Below are 25,426 nucleotides of genomic sequence, written 5' to 3' on the forward strand. Positions count from 1 at the left end.
TGCTGTGTATGGCCCTGAATCAAGGGCATCATCTGTGTTTAAACAGGCCGTGGAGCTTCCTCAGGGTGCTGATACCCATCTCTCTCCTCCCTAAAGGATCTCAACCTTATTCTCTGCCCTCCCCTTTCGCTGCCCCAGGAGCATCCTCAACTCTTCCCTCTCCAGTAGCTTCTTTCATTTTTCCTTCTAGATAACATCTCCCTCAGCTTATAAAAACTTCCCCTAATTGTCTTCCATGTGTTTCTTCTCATCTTTATTTTCAAACTGCTCACAATGTGCATTAGTTCATGGGGTTCCTTATCCTCTGACTGACCCTCCACCTACATTCCGTGCTCTGTCTACACACACACTCTTTTCTCTCCCTGCTCATCCAACACACACACTTGGTTTATGGATGTGAGGGAAAAACTCAGACATATGGACTTCAAGGTTGAAAAGCATAAACCAAAAAACTACAAGGCGAAACAATATCTTATTTGATTCTCCAACGCCTAGAACCACCTCTTGATGAAAATAAATACTCAGTGATTTTATGCGGTGTCTTTAACAATGGGTGTCTTGTTCAGAGAATGACATAGGAAGAAGTTGGCCCATGACAGGCCTGGCTTATAGCTGTTGTCCCAACATGACCACAAATAGTTTCCCTCTCACACTCAAAAATGAAGAGTGCCAGGACAATTGGGAGGCTCAATCAGTTAAGTGGTGGACTCTTGATTTCGGCTCAGGTCGTGACCTCAGGGTCCTAGGACTGAGCCCCAAATCAGGCTCTGTGCTCAGCAGGGAGTCTGCTTGAGGATTCTCCCTCTCCCTCTGCCCTTCCCCCCTCAAATAAAAAAATAAATCTTTTTAAAAATGAAGATTGCCCTCTCTGCTATAGGTTTGAACAATAAGTTTTTTGATCACCCTACCTATGAGTACCTCATATATAGTCCCCAAAAGGACCAAAAATCCTTAAGGAGATATATATTTTATTTCCTATTGTAAACATTAGAAGTATAATAAAAGCATATTTGCTTTACTATAAAGCAAATAAACAGGAAAATGTAATAATATTTAAAAATTTGATTAATCTAAAAATAAGTCAAGGCGTGCTGGGCTGGCTCAGTAGGTGGAATGCACAACTCTTGATCTTGGGGTTGTGAGCTTGAGCCCCATGTTGGATGTAGAGATGAATTAAAAATAAAGTCTTTAAAAATAAATAAATAAATAAATAAATAAATAAATAAATAAAATTAGTCAAGAAACGAGGGAAAAAAGAACAAAAACAGATGGGACAAATAGAAAAGAAATAATATATAATAGATATAAACCCAAATGCATCAGTACGTTTTTAAATATAAATGTTTAAACACACCAATTAAAAAGACTCTCAGACCAGATATTCTTTCAGTCTTACTATATACTACATGCAAGAGAGACACAGAAAGTTTGAAAGCAGAAACAAACAAACCAGAAGGTATAGTATGTGAACACTCACCAAAAGAAAGCTGACATGGACCCTACTAATATTTAGACCTGTGGACTTTAAAGGAACACACAATCACTAGGTTAAAAAAGGACACATTTCCTAAAGATAAAAGGTCGATTCTAAATAAAAATGTAACAATCTGAAATTGATATCCACCTAATAACATAGCCTAAAGATACATAGTGTCAAACAGAGCAAAACTACAAGAAGATGGAAAAAGCCACCTTTATGGAGATGTTAACATGACTCTCTGGATAACTGATAACAAAACAGACGATCAGAAGGGACACTGAGAAACTGAACAACACAATTAACAAACTTGACATGACTGGCAAACATAGGGCAGAACAGCCAATGGGGGTAAAATACATGCCCTCTTAACCTGTACATGGAACATTTGCTGAAACTGGCCAGTGACTAGGCCTGAAGCAAATCTCAAAAAAATTCAGAGTATTGTAATCTCATAGATTACATTTTTCAGCCATAGTAGAATAAGCTAGGAAACATTAACAAAAAGCTAGAAGATTTCCAAATACTTAGAAACTAACGATCTCAAATAATCCATGGGTCAAAGGAAAAATCAAAATGAAAATCAGAAAATATTTTCAACTAAATGCTAATGTAAAAAAGACACATATCAAAACTGTGACCTGCAGCTGAATCCATACTTACAGAAAAGTCGTAACCTTGAATAAATATATTTGCAAAGAAAAAAGACTGAAAAAAACCACAACGTACTCATAACCCAACTCAAAACGCTACAAAATAAATAGCAAAGTAGAAGCAAAGGATCTAGAATTAAGAAAACAAGAAAGAAAGTAAGTTGAAATGGAAAACAAACATACAACAGAGAAAAATCTAAAAATAGTTTCCTTAAAACTAAAAGTATTTTCTTAGAAAGTATTTATAAAATGTATAAACCCCTATAAGGACTAATCAAGAAAAGGAGAGAAAGCACAAATCATTAGTATAAGGAATGAGAAGGGGGACATCAGTAACACCCCAAAGACATTAAAAAAATAAGAAAGAGTGCCTGGGTGGCTCAGTCGGTTAAGCCTCCAACTCTTGATTTTGGAACAGGTCATGATCTCATGGGTCATGGGGATTGAGCCCCATGTGGGACTCTGCGCTCAGCAGGGAGTCTGCTTGAAGAGTCTCTCCCTCTACCCCCTACTTACTCTCTCTCTCACTCTCTCTCTCTCTAAAATAAGTAAATAAATCTTTTAAAAAAATAAGAAAAGGGGACTTTTCATTATAGAAGAATTCCATATAATATATGCAGATAGTGCTCCCATAAAAGGTGGACCTTAATTCCTCTCCTCCTGAGTATGAGCAGGTCTTAGCGACTCAATTTCAAAGAACAGAGTATGACAATCCTACAAAGGAGAAGCCTGGCAGACACCAGGTAATTAGCCCATAATTAAAAAATGATTCACAGATTAACACAAATCTGTTACTTAGCAAAGAGGAGATTCAAAAACCGCATCTGTCCCTCTATGGCAAATGTATTATTTTGGATTATTAATTTGCCTCCTACCAAAAGATTATTTGCTTTGCTTTAATGTTCCCACTTCTTTGCTCTTCTTTCTCTTCCATCCCCTATAATCCTACAGAATGGAAACATAAATATCTGGAAACACAGTATCTAGAAAATGATTGCAGTAGACTGCAAAGGTGACCCCATGTGCTTCCCATTCTTGCATGCTCATTTCTTTGCCGTGTGATGTTGGCAGTTTCTCCCATCAAGGGCTGGACTCTCTTTCTCTTCCCCTAAGTCTGGACTTGGTCATTATCTTGCCTCAGCCAATGGAACAAGAGTAAATGCAAGCAGAGACTTGGAACTTTTGAGATAGCCATGTGAAAAGTCCAAGCCAGGCGGCTAAAAGATGAGAGCCACGAGGAACAGAGATAAACTGTCTTATCAGAGGCCCCTCCCACATCAACCAGTATGCCAAACATCACACACGTGGGTGAGGCCACTGCAGACCGTCCAGCCCCAGCTGGGCCAGCCCACACTGAAAGAATCACTGGACAAATCCACAGTCATGAGAAATAGTACATGTTTGTTCTTTCAAGTCACTAAGTTTTGGGATGGATTGTTAGGCATCAGAAGTTAACTGATACAATCATCTTTTCTGCTTTTTATCCCTTCTGAGATAGTCAAGCCAAAAAAAAACAAAACAAAACAAAACAACAAACCACTATATAATTAATGACCAGATTCCCATGGCCATCACTCTTCAAATCCAGTAAAGAGGTTCTTGACCACCCATCTAGAAGTAGAGTGTACCTCAGAATCTAGGCCCAGTTTTGACCCTAGTGTTGACATAGCCCTAGGGCAATTATGCACATGGCCAACAGTGAGTCCAGCTTGCCACTGGTCTTTGCCTGATTTGGGACTTCTGCTTCTTCAAGCTGCCAGTTCATGTACCTGAAACAGTCCATGATTGAATCCACTTAATTAAATTTCCTAAATACCTACCTGTGCCAAGAATGTACCTGAGGGGTAGAGACAAAGGAGAGTAAGACAGCCTTGCTCTCAAGAAGGTGTGGTGCAGGGGAGACAGGCAAACCCAGAGGGAACATGACACACTGCCACGTCTAGTAGAGAGCGATACTGAACTGGTATCTCAGTTCTTCCCTAACACACATTTGCCTGGTTGCCTGAGACTGCCTGGCGTCTCCATCAACCAGGCTGTGGTTTCTGTGAAACCATAGCTCCTCTTTCTCAAGCTGCTCATTGCCTGCCTGAGCCTTCAGCAGTTGCTTGTTCTTTGAGTCTTGAGAGTCACAAATCTCCCCAGGTCCCAGCTTGGATAGAGGCCTTGGCTCAGGTGATTAGCCTGGCTACTCTCCTCTTCGAAATGTGATCTGTTGATCTCAGACCCACCTCTGTTTTCACATCCCTGTCAGCGCCTCCCCTGTTCCTGTCTCTGCACCCTGCTCCATGGTGTGGCCACACCAGTGTTTACGCAGCCCCATATGTCTTGCCCGGATATGTGATTACACTTTTCATGGGCAATGCTGATCCTGCCCCATCAAGTCTCCTCCTCGCCCTACCTGTGCTACTTTGGATTCCCCACTGCCAACGGTTTCATGCACTCACCAATTGAGTATGCTTCCCACTATCTTCTGTTCTCCATTCCGCCATTTTCCCCTGCTTTGGTCATCACCACTTGTCTCATAATGAATCTGATTATAGTAAATGCCCAAACTAGAAAATATAAACCCAATGTCAATCAGGCAGAATAACTGAATCAGTCTACATTGATCAAAATCATGCCTCAGCATGTATTTATAAGAGAATGGATAATTGTAGTTAATACGAGAACATTTTTAAGTTTTCTAAATAACAAGGTATGGGAGAGTCATCAACATCTCAGTGACAAATTCCTTGGAGATATTTTAAAGGCTAACTAGTAGGTAGGAAAGACATGGAATCTGGTTCCGTTACTGTTACCTTTTCCCTTAGCAGTGAATCTATGGAAAAAGAGTTGTTTAACACACTGCCTTAGAATCTCCTGACTAATCCTTCCCCTTCTCTGGGCAGCCTGATTAAAACAAAGGCAGGAAACAAAGCCCAGACGACCAGCAGAATATCTCCTGCCAGAACAAGCAAACAACAATAATAAAAGGATCCAACAACTGATGAAAACCAGGGCTGTCGTTTAGTCTATGAACAACCTTGAGTTGACATTGAACCCCTGTGCAGAACTCGGGTTATTCCACTGGGGATCCCTGTGCCCAGGAAACTCCCTCATCAATCACCTTTACCCTGCACAACCTCATATTTTCTCCTAGTAGCATGTGTAAATAAAACAAAACCTTCCCTGAAGGCAAAACTAATGACTGCCCATTAAAATGACACTGTTTGTCCTAAACAAATAGTGGACCGGGTATCTATAATTCTGCATGAAATGACAGTGATATTTTTTAAATAGCTGAGATGCTAGTAAGATCATGACTAGGCTGTATTTAATAACTCTAAATGTTAAGTGTAACATTTAGAGAAAACCAATTTAAATTGGCAAGGAAAAAAATGTCAGGGTTAGAAATGACTGATTTGGGCATATTATATGTAACTTCTGCTGATAGTTGAATAAGAAACTTGCCAGGGCTCAAGCACTGGCTGGATCTGAAGCAAGAGAAGAGAACCATGAACTACTGTGATGCTCCTGGCAGAAGTGGAAGCTGGTATTTCGGGGCAAGACGTGAGCTGGGTTCGTCATGTAAGCCAGAGATGTTAGCTGCCCTTGAGGTAACTTTTGAAGAGTTGACCTGAATGCAATTCCTTGGCCGGTGACCACTCAAAGCCACTCACCAAGAGTTCCACTTGGAGCCCACGAGTTCCCCTTCTTCTTTCTGCCCCTCCCCTCTGTGCCAAGCACATCTGGTGCTGGCGCTCACCGTCACCAGCTCCACAAGAAATGTTTTGGATGTACTGATAATGTATATTCGCAGGGAGGGATGGATCCAGCCATCTCTCTGACTCCACATCCACCAACTTTCTCTTTCTCTTCCACCCCTCATCCTTGCTTCCTGAAGCCTTAAAAGAGCAGCCTCCCAGACCCATGTGCTGATCAACATTACACACACCCAGGGGTCCCCATTTTCACCCCAAGTACTCTCCAGAGAGATTTTACAAACAGATATAGTTCCTTCTCCAAGATGAGTATTGGTGGGTTTTTTTTTTTTCTTCTTGATCCCATTGAATTATATCGATTTTCATCTTTGGAGTGTGTTGGAGGATGCCATTTATATTCTTGATTTTCTTTTCTTCACTAGTGCTACCGTTGCTGTAGTAGTACCTTACTTCTCTTACTTAATTAACATTTTAACAGCCTTACTGAGTTTATAATTGATATAAAAGAACTGCACATATTTAATGTGTACAATTTGATGACCTTGGACATAATGCAAATGCCTAGGATGCCATCATCATAATCGAGGTAATAGACATATCCCAGCAGCTCCCCAGGTTTCCTTGTGGTCCTTTGTTTGTTTGTTTGCTTGTTTTGTGGCAGGAACACTTAACACGAGATATGCTGGTACGATGCTCTCCCGTGATGCTGGGCAGTGGCAGCCCGCACAGCTCCTAGGTCGCCATGAATCGCAAGGGTGACAACCGATACACATACCACCATTCTGCACCCACATGGCCGTTCTGTTTTTGTCTTTCAGTACAATATTCAGTAAATTACATGAAATAATCAACACTTTATTAAAATACACTTTCTGAGAGTGCCTGGGTGGTTCAGTTGGTTGAGCGTCTGACTCTCGATATCAGCTCAGGGTCGTGGGATCAAGCCTGGGGTTGGGCTCCACACTCGGCGGGGAGTCTGCTTGATGTTCTCTTTCTCCCTCTCCCCCTCCCTCAGCTCGCACTCTCTCTCTCTAAATAAATTTTTAAACAAAAACACTTTCTGTTGGATGATTTTGCCCAACTGTAGGCTAATGTAAGTGTTCTGAGTACATTTAAGGTAGGCTAGGCTAATCTATGGTATTTGGTAGGTTAGATGTATTAAATGCATTTTTGATTTATGATACTTTGAACTTACAATGGGTTTTTTTTTTTTAAGATTTTATTTATTTATTTGACAGAGAGACCCAGCGAGAGAGGGGACACAAGCAGGGGTAGTGGGAGAGGGAGAAACAGGCTTCCTGCAGAGCAAGGGCTCGATCCCAGGATCCTGAGATCATGACCTGAGCTAAAGGCTGACGCTTAACAGACTGAGCCACCCAGGAGCCCTGTACAATGAGTTTCTTGAGATGTAACCCTACCATAAGTCAAGAAAGATCTGTATAGATTTATAAAAATCTTTTAGCCTCATAGGAGCACTTTTGGTTGGAGTTACTATGAATCTGTCAGCCTCCCCATGAGGCCGAAATTACCTAGCCCCAAACTACTTTCTCCAGTGGGGTGCTTCAAATCTTACTACACAGATATTGGATACTTCTTGCTAAGCAGGGAAGATGGATAGTGACCAGAATAACCTCTGTTCAAACAGCAGCAACAGCAATAACAGGAGAGATCTATCATGTTTACTGGCGATGCCAACTGTTTGCGTTTAGTATAAATTCCCTTCCTTTAAATTGGCCTCATCAGGAAAAACCTTAGAATTTTAAATTGCTTTCCCTTGCCAAGTATAGAAGTTCTGTCCTTTTCTCAACAAAAAAATGATGTGTTTTCCTAGATAGTAAATTACTCTATTATCTCAGAAAGAAAAGAAATCCTGGAGAGGAGCATCATGAGAACTCCATCAAACATTAGTGAGAAAAAAATTCCCATAAACTGAGCTTTGAGACTTCGCCCTAAAGGATAGCCATTGAAGAAGAAATTGTAAACTCTAGTAGAGAAAAGGACTAAACTATAAAGGAGGAACTGGTAAACATTTTTTTTTTCCAGAGCTGAAAAATGGTCAAATTCTTAAATGTTATTTTTCCTTCTTATTGACTCCTTACTACATTCAACAACAAAAATCTGATGATGTTATAATCATATTATGGTTCACATGCATAGATTTCCTTGACATTACAAGCTTCCTTTCTATAGGGAGAATATTATAGTGGGGGTAAAAAACGATGTTGATTCTTGTACACTATTTCAGAAAGTTTCAAAAAATTAGTAAAGTTCTCATCAATAGTCACAATTTCTCTAAGAGCTTCTAAACTCCAAAATCTAAAGGGCTTTTTCCTCTCTTTTAATATTTTTTTTGAGATACCAGATGTTTTTCTTTATCACAATTAAAAATCAAACCATCTCCATTAATTTCCATTGACATTTTAAACTTCACGTTCTCTGGGGCAACTCAAGGGTTTTTATAATTTTCTCATTTCAAATGCGAGGAATAGGAATTGAGTTTATTAACATTTGAAAATAGAAAACTATTACTTGTGAGCCTTTTTTAAGAAAAAAAAAATATACAGAGTAGCAACTAAAGTCTTTAAAAATAACGTACCCTACTCTCCCTGGAACATATATAATTTCTTTGAAGTTAAAGGCCTCCTGAAGCTAACATAGACTAAAAGGCAAACCCTGAGGGCCAAATTAATGTTCTTCCACTTGTATCTAAATGCTTACCAGGGAGCCATCCACACAAGAATTTTGAGAACCAAAGACATTACTGGTTACTATTTACATATTTTGTATTTCTCACCACAGGCTTGCACTTTTATATAAAGTAGGCTTTAAGACTAAATGCAAACTCAACTTACCCATTATTTAGATCCATAAGTGATTAGACTGAACTAATAATTTGAATTTTTTCTTGATTAGCTGTTTCAGTCATCAATCAGACTACTGGGCAGAACGTGGGCCATCTTTTCGCCTCGAGCCTTCCATCTGATCACTGTGGGTCTGTCAATTCCTCTTCCCACTGCACGTGGTAGGACTGGAATACAATTTGAAAGTCCCCCTGTTCCTTTTGCCTTAAACCCTAGATATTAAAATGGAGTAAGGACTTTCCCGGAGGGAAAGAGCTTAGTTAGCAGATCCAATTCAGGGGGGGATTTAGGGAATTAATCATGTGCCAACTAGGGTTAGTCGCTTGTGAATATATCCCCAGGCTATAATTCCTTTGAGAACAGAGACCATAACTTACTCCCTTCTGTTTAGTACCTAACGCTGTAAAGTCTCAAAGCCTGTTTACAGAATTGAAGGAACAAATTAACGAGTGAACAGACGAACAAACGAATTCCTCGATCCTTTTCCCTTGACATTGGTGAACTGCCCTAAGCCTTCAAAGCAGAAGGGTTCGGAAAGACTAGGAAGGCTGGAAAGCTAGTATGTATTGGACACTAACTACATACATATTCATATATGTTACTTCATGAGGTTCAGAGTTGTTCCATGACATTGACCAAGGTCACACACAGCCACTACGTGGTGAGGTCAGGTTTTAAAACTAATTCTGTTTTCTATCTCACTCTCTCTCTCAAATAAATAAAAAAATAAATCTTTAAAAAAAAAAAGAAGAAGAAGAAGGGCGCCTGGGTGGCTCAGTTGGTTGAGCAACTGCCTTTGGCTCAGGTCATGATCCTGGAGTCCCGGGATCGAGTCCCGCATCGGGGTCCCTGCTCGGCGGGGAGTCTGCTTCTCCCTCTGACCCTCCCCCCTCTCATGTTCTCTATCTCATTCTCTCTCTCAAATAAATAAATAAATCTTTAAAAAAATAAATAAATAAAACTAATTCTGACATGAAAGCCAGTGATCCTTCTGCCATCCCAATAGCTGTTACTTTATGCCTGTTTTACAATACGTGGGGATGAGGAGAGAAGAGGAAGTAAAAGTTTTGCGTCCTAAAGGAGAGGATGTACTTTGGAAGACTTGTAATTAAAATGTCTTTCAGATGACTTAGGGAAACCAGTAATCGCGGAGAAAGAAAAAGCTGGGTCTGTGGTGTATTAAGAAACAGGGTAAGGGGGCGCCTGGGTGGCTCAGTCATTAAGCGTCTGCCTTCGGCTCAAGTTATGGTCCCAGGGTCCTGGGATCGAGCCCCATATCGGGCTCCCTGCTCAGCGGGAAGCCTGCTTCTCCCTCTTCCACTCCCCCTGCTGGTATTCCCTCTCTCGCTGTCTCTCTGTTGAATAAATAAATAAAATCTTAAAAAAAGAAAAAAGAAAAAGAAAAAGGGGAGAAAAGGCTACAATACTATGTAAGTATTTAGTTCTTTATGGCCACTCATAGCCTCTGTTGGGGTTCATTAGTGAAGCACCACAGTCTCAAGTCAGCAACTAAATCACCAAGCCCAATCGTTAAGATATTTGCCCCCCAAAATTCAGGAAATAACATGTATTCACCTTGGATCTGGGTCTGGGTCACTGCATATTTTCATTAGCATGAAGGTTCAGTCCTCCTTAGCACCAGGAAGCCCACATGCTGACGAATGTTGCTGTAGGACATGTATTCCCTATGACAAGTCTCTTTATCTCAGCTAATATCCTACAAACAAAGCAAGTCTTAAGCAAGGGTCTTAATGTGGGTCCAGTGTACCTCTACTGGTTCATGCTTGGACTTCAGAGAATGCAAGAAACCCTGAAATTGTAGAATTATTGGCAACAATTGCTGTGTGTGTGCATTTTTTTTTTTTTTGGCAAGAAGTTCTCTAGCTATTATTAGACTCCAAAGTGGTTCAAAACTGAAAAGGTTAGAAATTTCTGGGAGAGAAAATACTCCTCGTAATTATAATTCCTACTTTATATTATATTTCTCTGATGCTAACATGTGTATTCTCATTTATATTTTATGACTGGATAAAGTGTGCTTTTGCTATAAACTCCCAAAGGTAAAAATTGAATAAACACATCATTAGATAGTTAAGTCGAGGCAGTGGAAAGGCTGGAAATTGCTGAAGCGAAGCCTGCTGGTGGGTGCCGGCAAGAGGTCTCAGCCCAGAGCTCAGACTTCCTCTCCAGAGCAGGGCCTCACACATAGGACAGGGAGAAATGCCAAAAGCTTCTTAAAGGGAGTTCAAGTCTATGCAAAGCTTGCTACCAGGCATGGCCATAAAGACGCCAAGGTCATCGCTGTTGAGAAAGCAGGTGCCACTTACTCCAAACACAAAAGAGTGATGGCATGCACTAGCATCAATTATATGGAGATCTGTCGCACCATGGGAACACAGGGCTGAGAGTTGAGTCACCTCTGTATGTCCCAAGGCAGCCAGGGAAAAGGTGCAGATCATTCCAGTTCCACACATTGCTGCTTTCCTAAAGTACATCCATCGACTGCTTGCACTCAGCAAAGTGCCTGGGAATCATTAGTACTTGTTATTACTGTGCTCACATGGACCAGGATGTTTTATGATTCCTACATACAAATTGGCAAAATAAGCCCTAACTACACCCAAGGAGCCAATATGGCACATTACATCAAGAACATAGCATGAACAATTCCCTGGATAGATACTGTGAAGTCACAGTCTCGTAGTTTCAATAGAGGTGCTGACTTGTATTGTGTCAAACAGCTGTAAGTCAAAGACTCTCTAGATAGTGATACGACACAATATATTAGCAGTTGCTTGCTGTGCCAATCATCTGAAGCTAATGTGATAAGACGTTGCATATAAAAACTAGAGGAAAAACAGATTAGGTCTGTTAAAATTCAACTAAGTCTAGTTTGTAGATTATAATAACCTTGCCAAACCCCTTGGTATTTTGAATTGAGTGGTTCCACTGCACAGCCTTCCCAAAGTCTAACACTGAAGCAAGAATGAAGACCAGCAAGCTGAGCTAGTTTGTACACAGAGTGTTCCCACCAACTCATAAATTTCACATGAGCTATTAAATCCATTCGTGGTACAAGATGCTAATGAGCCACGGTCAAGATTTGACCCCACAGGTGCCACTTAGTTTCACCAAAGTCTGTGATAGAAGATAAAATGCCAAGCGCTGACAGCCTTTCTGCTGGTGAGCACCAGGGGACAAGAGAGGAAAGGGCCAATTTCTCACTAACGCTAAGCAAGGTCGGGGGAGGAGCGGGGAGGCCTGTATTTTGCACAAGTCAAAACCAGTCACATTTCAAACCAGGACTACAACTTCGTTCTGTTCCCTGTGCTGGCTGCATGCTCTCTTGAAGGCAGAACATGGCACCATCCACACAAATTAGGCCCCTTCTGTATTCTCCACAGAATGTCACGCAGCACTAAGAACTTGGGACTAATTTGTGGAGTTAGAGTAACATTGTAAATATCTGCATTTTAATAATAATAATTTTTCTCATTAGAAAAAAAATAAGGCAATAATACAATTACACCCCATCAATCTCATATGTATACACATATGTACATATACATATATATGTACACACATACATATACACATATATACACAATACAAATATTGTTCTCTATGTTTATCTTCCACAAAACAGGATCACACTATATATACTATTGTGTTAGGTGATTTTTTTCCCCTTAGTGATAGGTCATAAAAATCAGCTAATTGAAGAAACAGTTCTAAAATATGCTTAATAATACACTGCATGATGTAATCTGAAACATGTACCTTCAGCAGAAATTCTTCCTGACCTTTTGAAAACTGAAATCTATAGCACTGCCAAAGGTTTGAAACTTTGGACCAAGCAACAATCCTATCTTGATTTTCCTTCTCAGGCCCTATCTAAACCCCTACCTTTACGGGTGAGAAGCTTTGATGCTCCTTTGCTGCCAACTAGTGGTAAATGTTGACCCAGGTTCCTCCTGAGGACAAGGACTGCATATCCTTTGAAAGCCCTTACATCTAGACAAGACCCAGACTCCAGACTACAGCCCACAACCCTTCAGTGATTGTGAAATCCATTTCATTTTTCAGGGAACCTATAAGAAAAGAAAGGAATAGAAAAATAAGAAGCACATCACAAAGTAAATACAGGTGTTGGATTATGAAACTCTAAGTAGAAAACAACTGATCGAGGGAGAGGAGCCTTTAGAAAAGCAGAATTCCAAAGATCCGCCTAAAACCCCTCTGTACTTAAAAAAAAAAAAAAAAAAAAGGAAAGAAAGAAAGTTTAATGTGTAAATCCATTAAGTCTGGACTCTCTCCAACAGCTTCAGGGCTCCAAGTAGCTGGCCTCCATATTTGTTAAAAGCAAACCTTTGACAGATTCCTTACTGCCTGCTGCTCGGTTCGTACAGGAAAAATGAAATGTGTGCAGCCTGACTTATTTTAATCATAAAACTAGGCATGTTTCTGGAATAATGAATCTTCTGATTAAAGACTGCAAAGTTCAAAGACTCGTTTTGGCCGCAGGAAATAAAATGATTTGGAATTAAAGACAAAAGCATTGAAGCAGGTGAAATGCAAAATGGCTCAACCACTGCTCTGGTACAAGTCTCTCCCCTTCTAAGGAATCTCCACAAGAGGAGATAATCAGAGGAGACAATTGCTATTGGAACCAATCCTCAGGCTCTGCACAACATCCATAAATTTAGGACACAATAAAAAGTTCCTGTTTTGACTTTTGACCATTAACAACTTTATGAAACAAGACACTATGATATCCACAAAAGACTGTAAAATACTGTATTAAATCCACTAACTCAACATAAGCCACATCTCCGAAATGTGATCATCGATTGGCAGGGTTTGAATTGAAAGGCTTAAGAGTTCACTTTGGGAATTAATTGGACAGTTCTCGGTCTGTGTCCTTTAAAATAGTCTATTTCTTGTGAACGTCATGAATGATTACTTATCTGTTCAATGCAAGATCTGCATCCTTCACAAAGCTTTCCCTGACTCTCCTTTTCTTTCCTTTTAACAGTAATAACACACATTCTGAACCATAGTAAGGTATGTAAATATATATTACAGTGGACTATTCACTATTTAATACGTCGTAACTTTTTAACCTGGATCCTCACAGGTAAGGACAGGGTTTGGCATATCATAATCCCCAGATTAACAGAACAATACCGAGTACAAACTGGTCCCTCAACCAGTATTGATTAAATAATAAAACAGAAACTGAGAAGGAAACCAGCATTTATTGACATCCTAAATAGCACTGACAATTATTCCTATTTTACAAATGAAGAAAACTGAGCTCAGTAATGTTCAACAATTGATGAAGCATTCCCCAAGGTCTCCAGAACCTGGAGATCTTTGGACCATATCAGGGATGACAAATATATGCCACCTCCCTGGCAGATAATCATAGTGCTCCTTCCTACTGAGACAAGACATAACTTTAGAACCCTACTCTGCTCTGGGCAGCTTCAACCAATTGGGCACAGTTCATTCAGGAGCTGGAAACAAATTTCAATCCTTGAAATTCAGCATCTTGTCTCCAAGAAAATTTCCAACTCAGATAGTCCATAATTTCTACCCAAACCCATTAAAGAGTTTATAATAATACATTTTTGGAATAAAGATTTTAAATAATATAAATAAAATTATTATAATTTTTACATAATAAATTAGAAAAGTCAAAGTCCTAGTTGAAAAATGACGCTTCAAGATGTCACCTTATCAAGAGTCCAACTGTCAGTAGGGGCTTGTCTGTGCCTCCAAGCACCCAGCCTCCCTGATTTACCCTCCCCAACCATTTCTGCTTCACTGTCTCTTCTGGCATTATCTTAGATCTGCCCTGTCTTATCTGATAGCACTATCCACATGAACTATAAGCTAGTGCTAACTGAAATGTATTGTAAGTATAAAATACTCCCTAGATTTTGAAGATGTGGTATGAAAAAGAGAAAGTATCTCATTAGTAATGTTTTATGTTGGTCACATAGTGTCATCGGAATATTTTGGATATAACTGAGTTAAATAAAATATATTGTTGGGGCAACCGGCTGGCTCAGTTGGAAGAGCATGCAACTCTTGCTCTCGGGATTGTGAGTTTGAGCCCCACATTGGGCATAGAGATCACTTAAAAAAAAAATAAAGATTTTTAAAAATATACACATATTGTTTGCCTTCCCACCAACAGGGTAAGAGGGTTCCCCTTTCTCCGCATCCTCACCAACATCTGTTGTTTCCTCACTTGTTAATTTTAGCCATTCTGACAGGTATGAGGTGGTATCTCATTGTGGTTTTGATTTGTATTTCCCTGATGCCGAGTGATGTTGAGCATTTTTTCATGTGTCTGTTGGCCATTTGTATGTCTTCTTTGGAGAAATGTCTGTTCGTGTCTTCTGCCCATTTCTTGACTAGATTGTCTTTTGGATGTTGAGTTTGATAAGCTCTTTACAGATTTTTGGATACTAGCCCTTTATCTGGTGGGAATGCGAACTGGTACAGCCACTATGGAAAACAGTAAGGGGATTTCTCAAAAAGTTAAAAATAGAGCTACCCTACGACCCAGAAATTGCACTACTAGGTATTTATCCAAAGGATACATAGTAATTCCAAGGGGCACATGCACCCCAATATTTATAGCAGCAATGTCCACAACAGCCAAACAATGGAAAAAGCCCAGATGTCCATTGACAAATGAGTGGATAAAGAAGATGTGGTGCGTATACACACACACACACACACACACACACACACACACACACACACAATGGAATATTACTCAGCCATCAAAAAAGAATGAAATCTTACCATTTATAACAGTGTGGATGGAACCAGAGGGTATTATGCTGAGCAAAATAAGTCAGAGAAAGACAAATACCATATGATTTCACTCATATGTGGAATATAATAAACAAAACAGATGAACATAGGGGAAGGAAAGGAAAAATAAAATAAGACAAAATCAGAGAGGGAGACAAACCATAAGAGACTCTTAACTATAGGAAACAAACTGAGGGTTGTTGGAGGGGAGATGGGTGGGGGAATGTGGTAACTGGGTGATGGGCATTAAGGAGGGCACATGATGTAATGAACTCTGGGTGTTACATGCAACTGGTGAATCACTAAACTCTACCTCCAAAACTCATAATACACTCTATGTTAATTGATTTTAAAATAAAAAAAACCCTAATTTGCACCTATACTAAAAAAATAATAAAACAAGTAAAACATATACATTGTTAAAATTAGTTTCACATGTTTCTTTTTACGTTTTTGTAATGTGGCTACTGGAAAATTTAAACACACATGTGGCTCTTATTCATGGCTTGCATTGTATTTCTATTAGATGACCCTTCCATAAAAGTTTCCATCTTCCATCTTTAATTCTTCTGTCATCCTCCCTTCTGCCCAGCTTCTTATTCCATTTTCAAGTCTGGATAGTCCTCCATCTTCCTTAGTTGCTGGCTCCTTGCTGCAGTCTGCGTCTGGCTTTCATGTGGTGGAGCCGCTGTTCCTTCTCTCAGTCGGCCACAGTCTCCCCTCTGCAACAGCCCTCTACCTCCCACTGTTGTTGCCAAGAAACCTCTGAACCCTCAGCCAGATTGCAGTTCTTCTAGCCAAACCCCATTACTTGTAGCAACCTTAGTTTCTTAAGAGTTCTTCTAGAGATGCACATCAAAAGATCAAATTTGGAATGGGAAAGTGGGAAGACCACCAAATCTCTCCCTCTGTTGCCTAGGAATATACCTTCTGTTGGAATACACCATCTCAAAGAATTCCACCAACGGCTGACTGATAAAGCATCAGAAGAGGGTGATCCATGCCGATGAGAGCTTACCAACTGTCATGGTATGGAAAATGGTAGTAGAAGTGGAACAGCTGAAGCCACAACTAGAAACAGCCAGAGCGAGGTAGATAGTGGTTAGGGGTCCAAACAGGAGATTCAGAGCAGGAACTGGCTCTTTGGGAGGCAGAGGGGAACCTCAGGAAGATTCACAGCCAAGAAATTCACCTACAGACTACAGTAAAAGAGCAAACCAGCCAGATACAAACCCCATTAGTCAAAAATAGAAAAACTGTCAAAAGATCTGTGTTCACATCTCTGCTCTACTGCCTGATGCTATCAGTTGTGTCATTAACTTTTGCATCTGAAAACTGTAGACAATAATGCTTATCTTACCTGGGTCGGTGCCAGTTAGATAAAACACATAGGGAAGAGGGGAAAGTTGCAGAAAGAGAAGGTAATCGAATTTTCCCCCAGATTGGGGAAAAATGTGTAGCTATAAGGGAATGTGATATTTACCAAAAAAGCACACAAAAGCAGGTGTATACATTACAAAACATAAACTGCAGTTTTGTTGCTTCTAAACAACATAAAAATACGTTTTTTTAATCATGAATGACCATTTTAAAAAAGAAAAGAAAACAACAACCACAACAGTAATTTCAGTGGAACTTGGAGACTGCTGCCTTTGGAAGGCTCTCTCCTCACCACACCTACTTCTCCAAAAGTTTAGACACAAGAATGAAATCGTGGGTATGAAAGTGCTCTGGAATCTTTGCTCAGGTTACACTAGGCTTCTTGCTTTTCTTCAGTCACGGTAAACTTGTTCCTGCTTCAGGGCCTCTGGACTTGCCGTTCCCCTGGCTGCAATGCTTTCCCCCCAGCTCACCCCCTCATTCCTCTTCTGCTCATCAGGACCACCCCACCTGCTATGCGCCCCAGGAGACCTTTGGAGGTTAAATTAAACCACAGTCTCAGGTGTTTCCCAGGGGGTAATGTTGCAGTAAGTCCGGTGTCGCAGGCCACACCAGGGTGGGGAGAAGAGAGCCACTCGGGTGGTGTGGGAGCTGCCCAGGCATAAAAGCCTCCTGCCCCACAGAAGCCAGTAACTCCGACAATAAGTTAATGGGCATATCTTACAGAGTCTCCAAAACCAATATGCTGGCTGTAAGACTCATGGACTCAGAGAAGCCCAAAGCACGGCACCTCCATCAGATACTGAGAGTTTATTTGTGGTACCTCCTAGTTCAGATGCAACTTACCAATATGGCATCATTTGTATCATAAATAAGTGTGCTTAATAACATAGTTGGTATTTTTTACCCTTATCAGATCACCAGAGAAACAGGTCTAGGAAGCTGAACTGTAGAACAGATTCTCAGGAAGAAGATTTAGTTAGCCATCTAAAATAGCCATGTGTTCTGTCACTCTAGATTTTCAACCCCCTTGCCCCGCTTTATTTCTAGTCATAACATACATCATCGTTTACTTATTTATGTGTGTGTTTGTTGCCTGCTGCCCCCCATTATCAGCTCCATTAGAACAAAGTCCTATCTGATGTGTTCCCTGCTGTACCCAGAGACAAGAAGGATGTCTGGGATGAAGTAGGCATTCAATAAACATCTGTTAAATTAATAACATCCAATAGCCAGGATTTTGTGCAAAGAGAAGGAATCCAGGCTATTATTGGCAGTCTAACCGGCAAGCAATGAGTAGACATGCAAGTGGCAGGCAGTCCCTTAGCAATGCATCAGCATACCCAGCGCCCCTGCTCCCCAGAGACCTGGTCCCAAGAGCACAAGGGCTCAAAGAAAATAATCATATTTCTAAAGCAACTGGGGTATCAGTCAGGGCTTTTGTTACAGAGCAGTAATAGTGACATAGTCCCTAGGCCCTAGCAAGCTGGAAAACGGCAACAGCAAACAGAAAGAACTTAACACAGCAATCTAACTACTGGGACATGAGAATGCTGTCATTGGAATGGGCTCATCACCAAGACGGCTCCATCAACAGTTGGGTAAACTCTACAAGAGGCCCCAGCACAATAGATCAAGTTACAATATCTTCCACCAGGATTTCCCAAAGAGTTCTGTGAGCCGTCAATAAATACTATTCTGGAAAAGTACTCTTGCTTGGTAAGTCCCAGGTCAAACACTTCCGTGAGAATTTACTTTGGGAGAACACAAACCAAGCATTTCACCCAAATTCTTAAAACTGTAGAACCCTTCTTTCACAGAGCAGCTCACTGTCCTTTGGAACAACGTTCATAAACTTATTTTATGCTATTTGGCGGAAAATCATATATTGCATATGCTATGAGCAGAACTCCCCCAAACGAGGAAGCAGGAACTAAGCTGACAGTAAAATTAACATACTCAGTGTGATTCTGAGTGTATAATTTAACTATAAAAATACATCATTCTTAACTTAAAAAGTTATTTTTTTTTCAGAAAATATATATACAGTTAGCAATTTACAAGTCTGTCCCTGAATACCTACCAGATCCCCGTGTCCCGGATCTGTTCCAGTCTCCACAGAATGGGCCCTTTTATGTCTTCTAATTTTAAGAACCGTGAATACCCACGAAACCATAGTGCTTATACAACCTGAATAATTTCAAACCCTTAAACAGCTAGCTTAATACCTACCTTTGATAATAGGCAATCTAAGAAAATAGCAATTTTATGTTTAATCAGGCACCGAATGGAACATTCTTTTCCTGAAATGTACCAAAAACAAGAAGAAAAGAAAAACAAATTTGAAAATAAATCTGCCAACCCAATTTGTGACCCAAACCTTGCATCCATTATTTGAAGCGAGCATCTGGGTATCTAAAGGCCACTCTCTCGTACACATGGATGGTGTGTGTGAGGCAGCTGACCCTCCCCAGTCCCTTTCTCCTGGCCTCAGTCAAACACACCCAGGGAAAAAACTGGGAGTTTCGTTTGTCCCCTTCTGACACATGAGAAATTTGCAAAATTTTTCTAAAGCAGAATAATATGCTACCATGCAGAAAGCGAGCCGCATGCAAAGAAGTCTAAATTAACCCAAAATTATATACTCTTTTATCATTGTAGTCCTCAGATGCTTCCAACAGCCAAATGAAGAGAAATAAAGAGGGTTTTTTTTTAAATAAGAGAAATTACCATTAATTGCTTTCCACATAAACTAAGCTAATAGCAAATCAAGAATCTCCCGTTTTGCCTAAACATGTGAACAAAGGTTGTGTCCAGCATTAATATTCATCTCTGAAATACTGACATGTTAACACTTCCTGTAGTTCTTCACACTTCATGACAAGCAATTTATTATACATAAGAGATTTTTAAATGTGCACTTCTGGCAGAATAATCATCAATTTTTTACAATGAATGACCAAGGAAACATCTTAATTCCAATCCCCATTGCAATATATTTCACTGCCTCACTCCTGGCTACAGAACCTCAAAACATTTGAGCAATCTCCTCCCACATGTCTTACCCCTAGCAGCATAAGGGGAGTTGGGGGGGGTACTTTAAAACTTGATGTGTCCTGCAGTTTTTTGGCAGTCCGCTAACATTTTAAGCATACCATGAATCATAAAACATTTTCAATCCTATCTGTCTCAAAGTTTAAAGAAAAAGATTCGTTGATTGGTTTATAGAAAGCAGAGAACAAAGTTGAAGTCATTCTTAAAACAAAAATGGTCTGCTTCCCTGTTCATATGTTATCTCATTCCCAAATATGCAAAAGGAAAGCCTTCTCTATCATGTGTCTTCAATGCACGTAAGAACACAGCTACACATGCATGGCAATAACAGGAGAAACACGAAATGCCTATTACGATATTTGACTGCTATCAAATCAGTGAGCATCAGAAGGTGGCACTGCATTCCCCTTGGAGACCCCTCCATCATTCAGCTCCTGCCTCGTGGCAAGTGCTCTCCCGCTTCCAACTTGATCTCCAACTTCCAACCAAGTTTCAGGTCATTATATCCAAACCGGCCCACATTTAGCAGTCTATGATTACAAATTAGATGTGAAGTGCAAAGAAACCCTTCCATTGGTTATGTCCTTGTTCCCAAAGCTTTGCTGGGGGCTGACACGGCATAAGAAGAGGGCAGGTAAACCCTGGGTGTACCGTGTGACCTGGAAAAAAATGCCACCTTGCTCCTCTAGACTTCACATTACAGCTGGGGCTCTTTGTGACCCCGCACCAGGTGCTTAGACTGCTGTACTGAAAAGAATACTGATATTATGTGTGCTCTCTATAGAGACCACTTGATGGCAAATCAAGTGAAACCAACTCGAGCTAGCTTAAGCAAAAAAGTTTTTATTATGAGAAAAAAGGGGCATTTCATGGAACCACAGAGGAGAAATTCTTCTAGGTCTCAGGAAGCCTGAAACGAGGACCAGCAAAGCTCTCAATGTTTCCATGTTTCTCTGTCTCCTTGCTTTTGTCTGTACTCTAGTCCCATTTTCTTTTGGCCAATGGGGCATGTTCTGCTTCACTCCAGTCCCTAGGGTGGAATATGGCCACCCCATATCCTCTAAAGAAACTGACTGGCTGGCTGTCAGTCCCAATTCAAATTTCTGAGAAAGAACTGAAGTGGCCCAGCCTGGGTTGGGTGTCTACTCCAAGCCTGAACTGTGTTTAGGGAAATTGGGTTAAGAGATGCAGAGGCAGTGCCGGAAGCCTGCCCTATAGATCAGTGATAAAGAGATAATTCACAGCCCCCCCCCCAAAAAAGGCAGTCAGTAACTCATGAACAAACCAGACACCCAAAAGTCACATGTTCCAATGGGCAATTATGAAATGCAGGGTCTGGCTTACTGCTTTAGGGACATTTCTGCCTTAAATACAATGTTTCTTTTAACTTTATTAAATGTGAAAAATATTCAATTATCTTGAGAAATGTGTCTACTGTAAAATATCATTTAATTTACACCGATTCTATCAGATGGAGCTGACAAAACTGCTTATGATTTGTAATACTTTTTAAAAAGAGAGAACTTAGTAGCTGAACTTTGATGTGAAAAATTGATCTTACTTTATAACTATATTGGGCATACATGTATACAAGCATACCATATTTCCCAATTGGTTATGATGTCACATGGATTTTTCAAGCCCCTCAAATTCATTCTTGTGATGGAAAGTTATAGACTGTGAGTGCCTACAGGCTATGGTCTGGATCCCACCTCTGTCAATAGCTTTGTAAATGTCGCCTGCACTAAGTCAGTTTCTCTTTTGGAAAAGAGTTCATAACTCTCTCAATAGGCTTTTGTGAGGATTTTAAAAGGAATAAATATGTAAAATACGTTGGGCCATTTGGCACGTAATAAGTGCTCAGTTAATGTCAATTCCCTTCCTCTACAATAAAAGGAATATTAAATTAAAACAATTTTGAGAAGGGGAAAGGCTCCAAACACTTAAGTCAAGAATAGGCATTATCTTATGAATAAAAACAGATTGAGCCCCACAGTTGCCTCAGATGGAGTACCCAAGCAGAGGCTGGGCAACTCTCAGGCAGCTGGAGGGGGCCACCAGTTTGCCAAATGGCCACTCCTCCAACTGACACTAATGATTAATTTTTGCATCCACCATTTCTTTTCTGTTACCAACCACTTTCTTAGTTGGGGTCAAGTCTGGTTTCATAAAACAGAAAAACTCCAACTAAAAGTGGCCTAAACAAGATAATCGTTTATTCCTCCCTCCCATAAAAGAAAAAAAAAAAGTACTGAATTAGGCATGAGGGCTGGTGGGGCAGCCCCACGAGGTGACCAGAGACTGCACACCAACCTTCCTTCCTGCTCCACCATCCTCTCCCATGTCTACCATCTGCGGGAGCACTTTGTGGTCCAGGACGGTGGGTGGTGCTCCTGCTGTCACGTGGTTCTTCTAAGCCAATGGGAGGAAAGTAATAAACAGAGGGAGCCTGTCCGTTCCTAGACATCCACATATACTTCAGCTTACGTTTCGCTGGACAGAACTCAGGTATGTGCCACAGCGAACTGCAAGGAGGCTGACAAACACATGGTAGCTGGCTGGACCTGTGCTCAGGGGAAAACCAGGCTTCTGTTCCTAGGTCCCAGGCAGCAAGGGGACAATGGATGTGAGGGTACACAAGTAGCAATCACCACCATACCAAACTTGCCCAGACCATGTTCAGCCACAGACTCATAACAACCTTCCCCTCTGCGGCTTTTTCTAATCTATCACACACTCAAGTCAATCATCCTAAAAATCTCTTCCACTTGCAGAGTACAAGATGAGACCAAGCCTTTCAAATCCACATCCCCTAACTCCCCACATTCACTTCATTCCTGAGAATATTTAAGAACCACCCCTGCCCAACCTTCCAAAAGTTCAGTGCCTTAAGGACGTCAATGGCCCAGCCACAAGATGCCCCTCTCCAGATTTTTCACCTTTATTAAAACAGGGCTCCAACTAAATCCTTCACTCAACATCCACTGAATGCAGCCAGGTTTCTTCTACCTCTGAAATCTGTCTTTCATTGTTTACACCACCGACCTAGAATTTATTCTCCTTCTCGTCCTCATTCCATGCCCCACTCCCTCTGTTCTTCTAGTCAAAATGTTTATATCCTTTAAAAGCAAAATAAAGTTCCATCTTCTCATCGATGCAAAGCCTGGAATTCATCCCCTTAACTAGATATAATTTATCTGAATTGTATACCCTTCATGTCTCTATTTATTTAATGCTTATTATTAATCTATTCCAGTCTTACCTCTCCTCTAAAGCTGTCACAGAGCCTTTCTATTCTTTAGGGTTATCATGCAGTTTAAATGGTATATTTACCTATTCACATCTACTAGAGCTTCTAGCCTACATATAGTAAATATGCAACAAACACTTCTGGCCTGGGTTACCTCTATCTGAGTCTCACTTGGTATGACTTTAAACTTTATTTAAGATGCTATTCTACTTTCCCCAAAATACTGTAAGGCACAAAAAGCTGCTGTTATCCTTTTCTGGGTGATACAGGGTAGTCAAACCTGTAGTATTTTAATTTCTGTCCCCATACTATTTCAGGATTTCCCCTGCCAAAGCAGAAACTAAAGTCTCACGTGAAGCATATAATTTTCATAGCTGGAAATCATCAAGGTGCTTTCCTGAAACTTCTGCGGCCTATATATCACTTTTACAGTGCCTTATCTTATTGGGGCAAGAAGAGCAGAGATTATATTTGATGCCAGAAGCTATATAAACTACTATGGAAGAGTGATTTTTAAACTGATGCTTTTGGAAACACCAGCTAGATAAATCAAAGCAGAGGAACTAGAGAGAAGTTTACTTTGGAAGCATCTATGAATAAACATTAGCTCGGCATGAAAAATTTGTGCTTCTGCAGTCACTTAGAGGGTTCAAGATTAGACCAGGCAAGTCAGATCCCTGTTTCCTAATCTCCTAAACTCACTTCACTCAGCTCCTGAAAAACAACATCCAAAGTGGATTCACTGGCACTTATTGTACAGGTACAGATTCTTTGTTTTGATCACAATTCCTCTGGAACAATCACATTCCCTTAGTCACAATCATGATCCCACCCTACTCTGTGATCCCAGAGAAACAGAAGTTTCTTTTTTTTTTTTAAGATTCTATTTATTTATTTGAGAGAGAGAGAATGAGAGATAGAGAGCATGAGAGGGAAGAGGGTCAGAGGGAGAAGCAGACTCCCCGCCGAGCAGGGAGCCCGATGCGGGACTCGATCCCGGGACTCCAGGATCATGACCTGAGCCGAAGGCAGTCGCTTAACCAACTGAGCCACCCAGGCGCCCGAGAAACAGAATTTTCTATCAGCTGAAGCAGGGACATAGATTAAGTCCTACTGATGTGTTGAGAATAAATACTAATGTTCGTGATAAACTCTAATATTGACTGATTATTTTGTAGGTGTCTGATGTGGATAATACTACCATCTCCGTTTTGGATGAAGAAACCAAGGAGCAGAAAGGTTAAGTGACCTGCTTGCAATTATATAACTAGCAGGTGGCACAGCTGGGTTTGTGTCTGGCTATCAGGCCTCAGACTCTGTGCCCCTAATCATGCCGCTGCTCTGTAATGAGGTAAGAAAGTGATGCTTCAGATGTCAACAAAAAACACAGTTCACCATCAGGGATCAGGTACAACTTAGGATACTATAGACCTCACAGAAACACACCTGGCCTGGCATCCTGTTTCACCTACAGGAAAATAAAAGAAAGAAAAAGCGTAGGGAAAATGTAGTAGGAATTTAGAACACCAGTAATAATACTTTCCCAGTTTTCACAAACACATGCCAACAGGCATGTAACAGGCTTATTATATAACACTTTATAAATTGGAAATCCCTAGAAACCAATACTTCTGGTCCCACCAGTGTAACAGTAGGTCTAAAAACTTGCATCGACATACATATAAATTAATTAGGCTGCAGTCTATTTGCTGGGATTAGCAAGGATTTTCAGAAAGTCGTCACCTATGTTTTACTGATATTCTTGAACAATGCTGATGATTTGCCAATAAAAATAACTTTTCTTTATTTAGCACATAAAGGACAAAAAGAGATGCCATAAAGAAGTGGTCTTCTGAGCAATATTAATTATTTCTTTGCAAACTGACAAAAAATTTTAAAATGAAACACGTAATATTTTTTAAAGCTGTCTATTGGATGCTTGTGAAGATACTTAAGTCAATGTGAAAGCACATAGAATTATAAATATATAATGAGAAAGTACAAATTTGGGTAATGGGATATGAGGAATAAATTTACTTTTTTAAAGATTTTAGTTATTTGAGAGAGAGCACAAGCAGAGGGAGGGGTAGAGGGAGAGGGAAAGCAGGCTCCCCACTGAGGAGGGAGCCCTACTCGGGGCTCAAACCCAGGACCCTGGGATTCTGGCTTGAGCCAAAGGCAGACACTTAACTGACTGAGCCACCCAGGTGCCCCAA

The sequence above is a fragment of the Callorhinus ursinus genome, unplaced genomic scaffold (genome assembly GCF_003265705.2).
Source record: "Callorhinus ursinus isolate GAN/ISIS: 27379988/994484 unplaced genomic scaffold, GSC_fseal_2.0 scaffold32, whole genome shotgun sequence".
Taxonomy (NCBI): domain Eukaryota; kingdom Metazoa; phylum Chordata; class Mammalia; order Carnivora; family Otariidae; genus Callorhinus; species Callorhinus ursinus.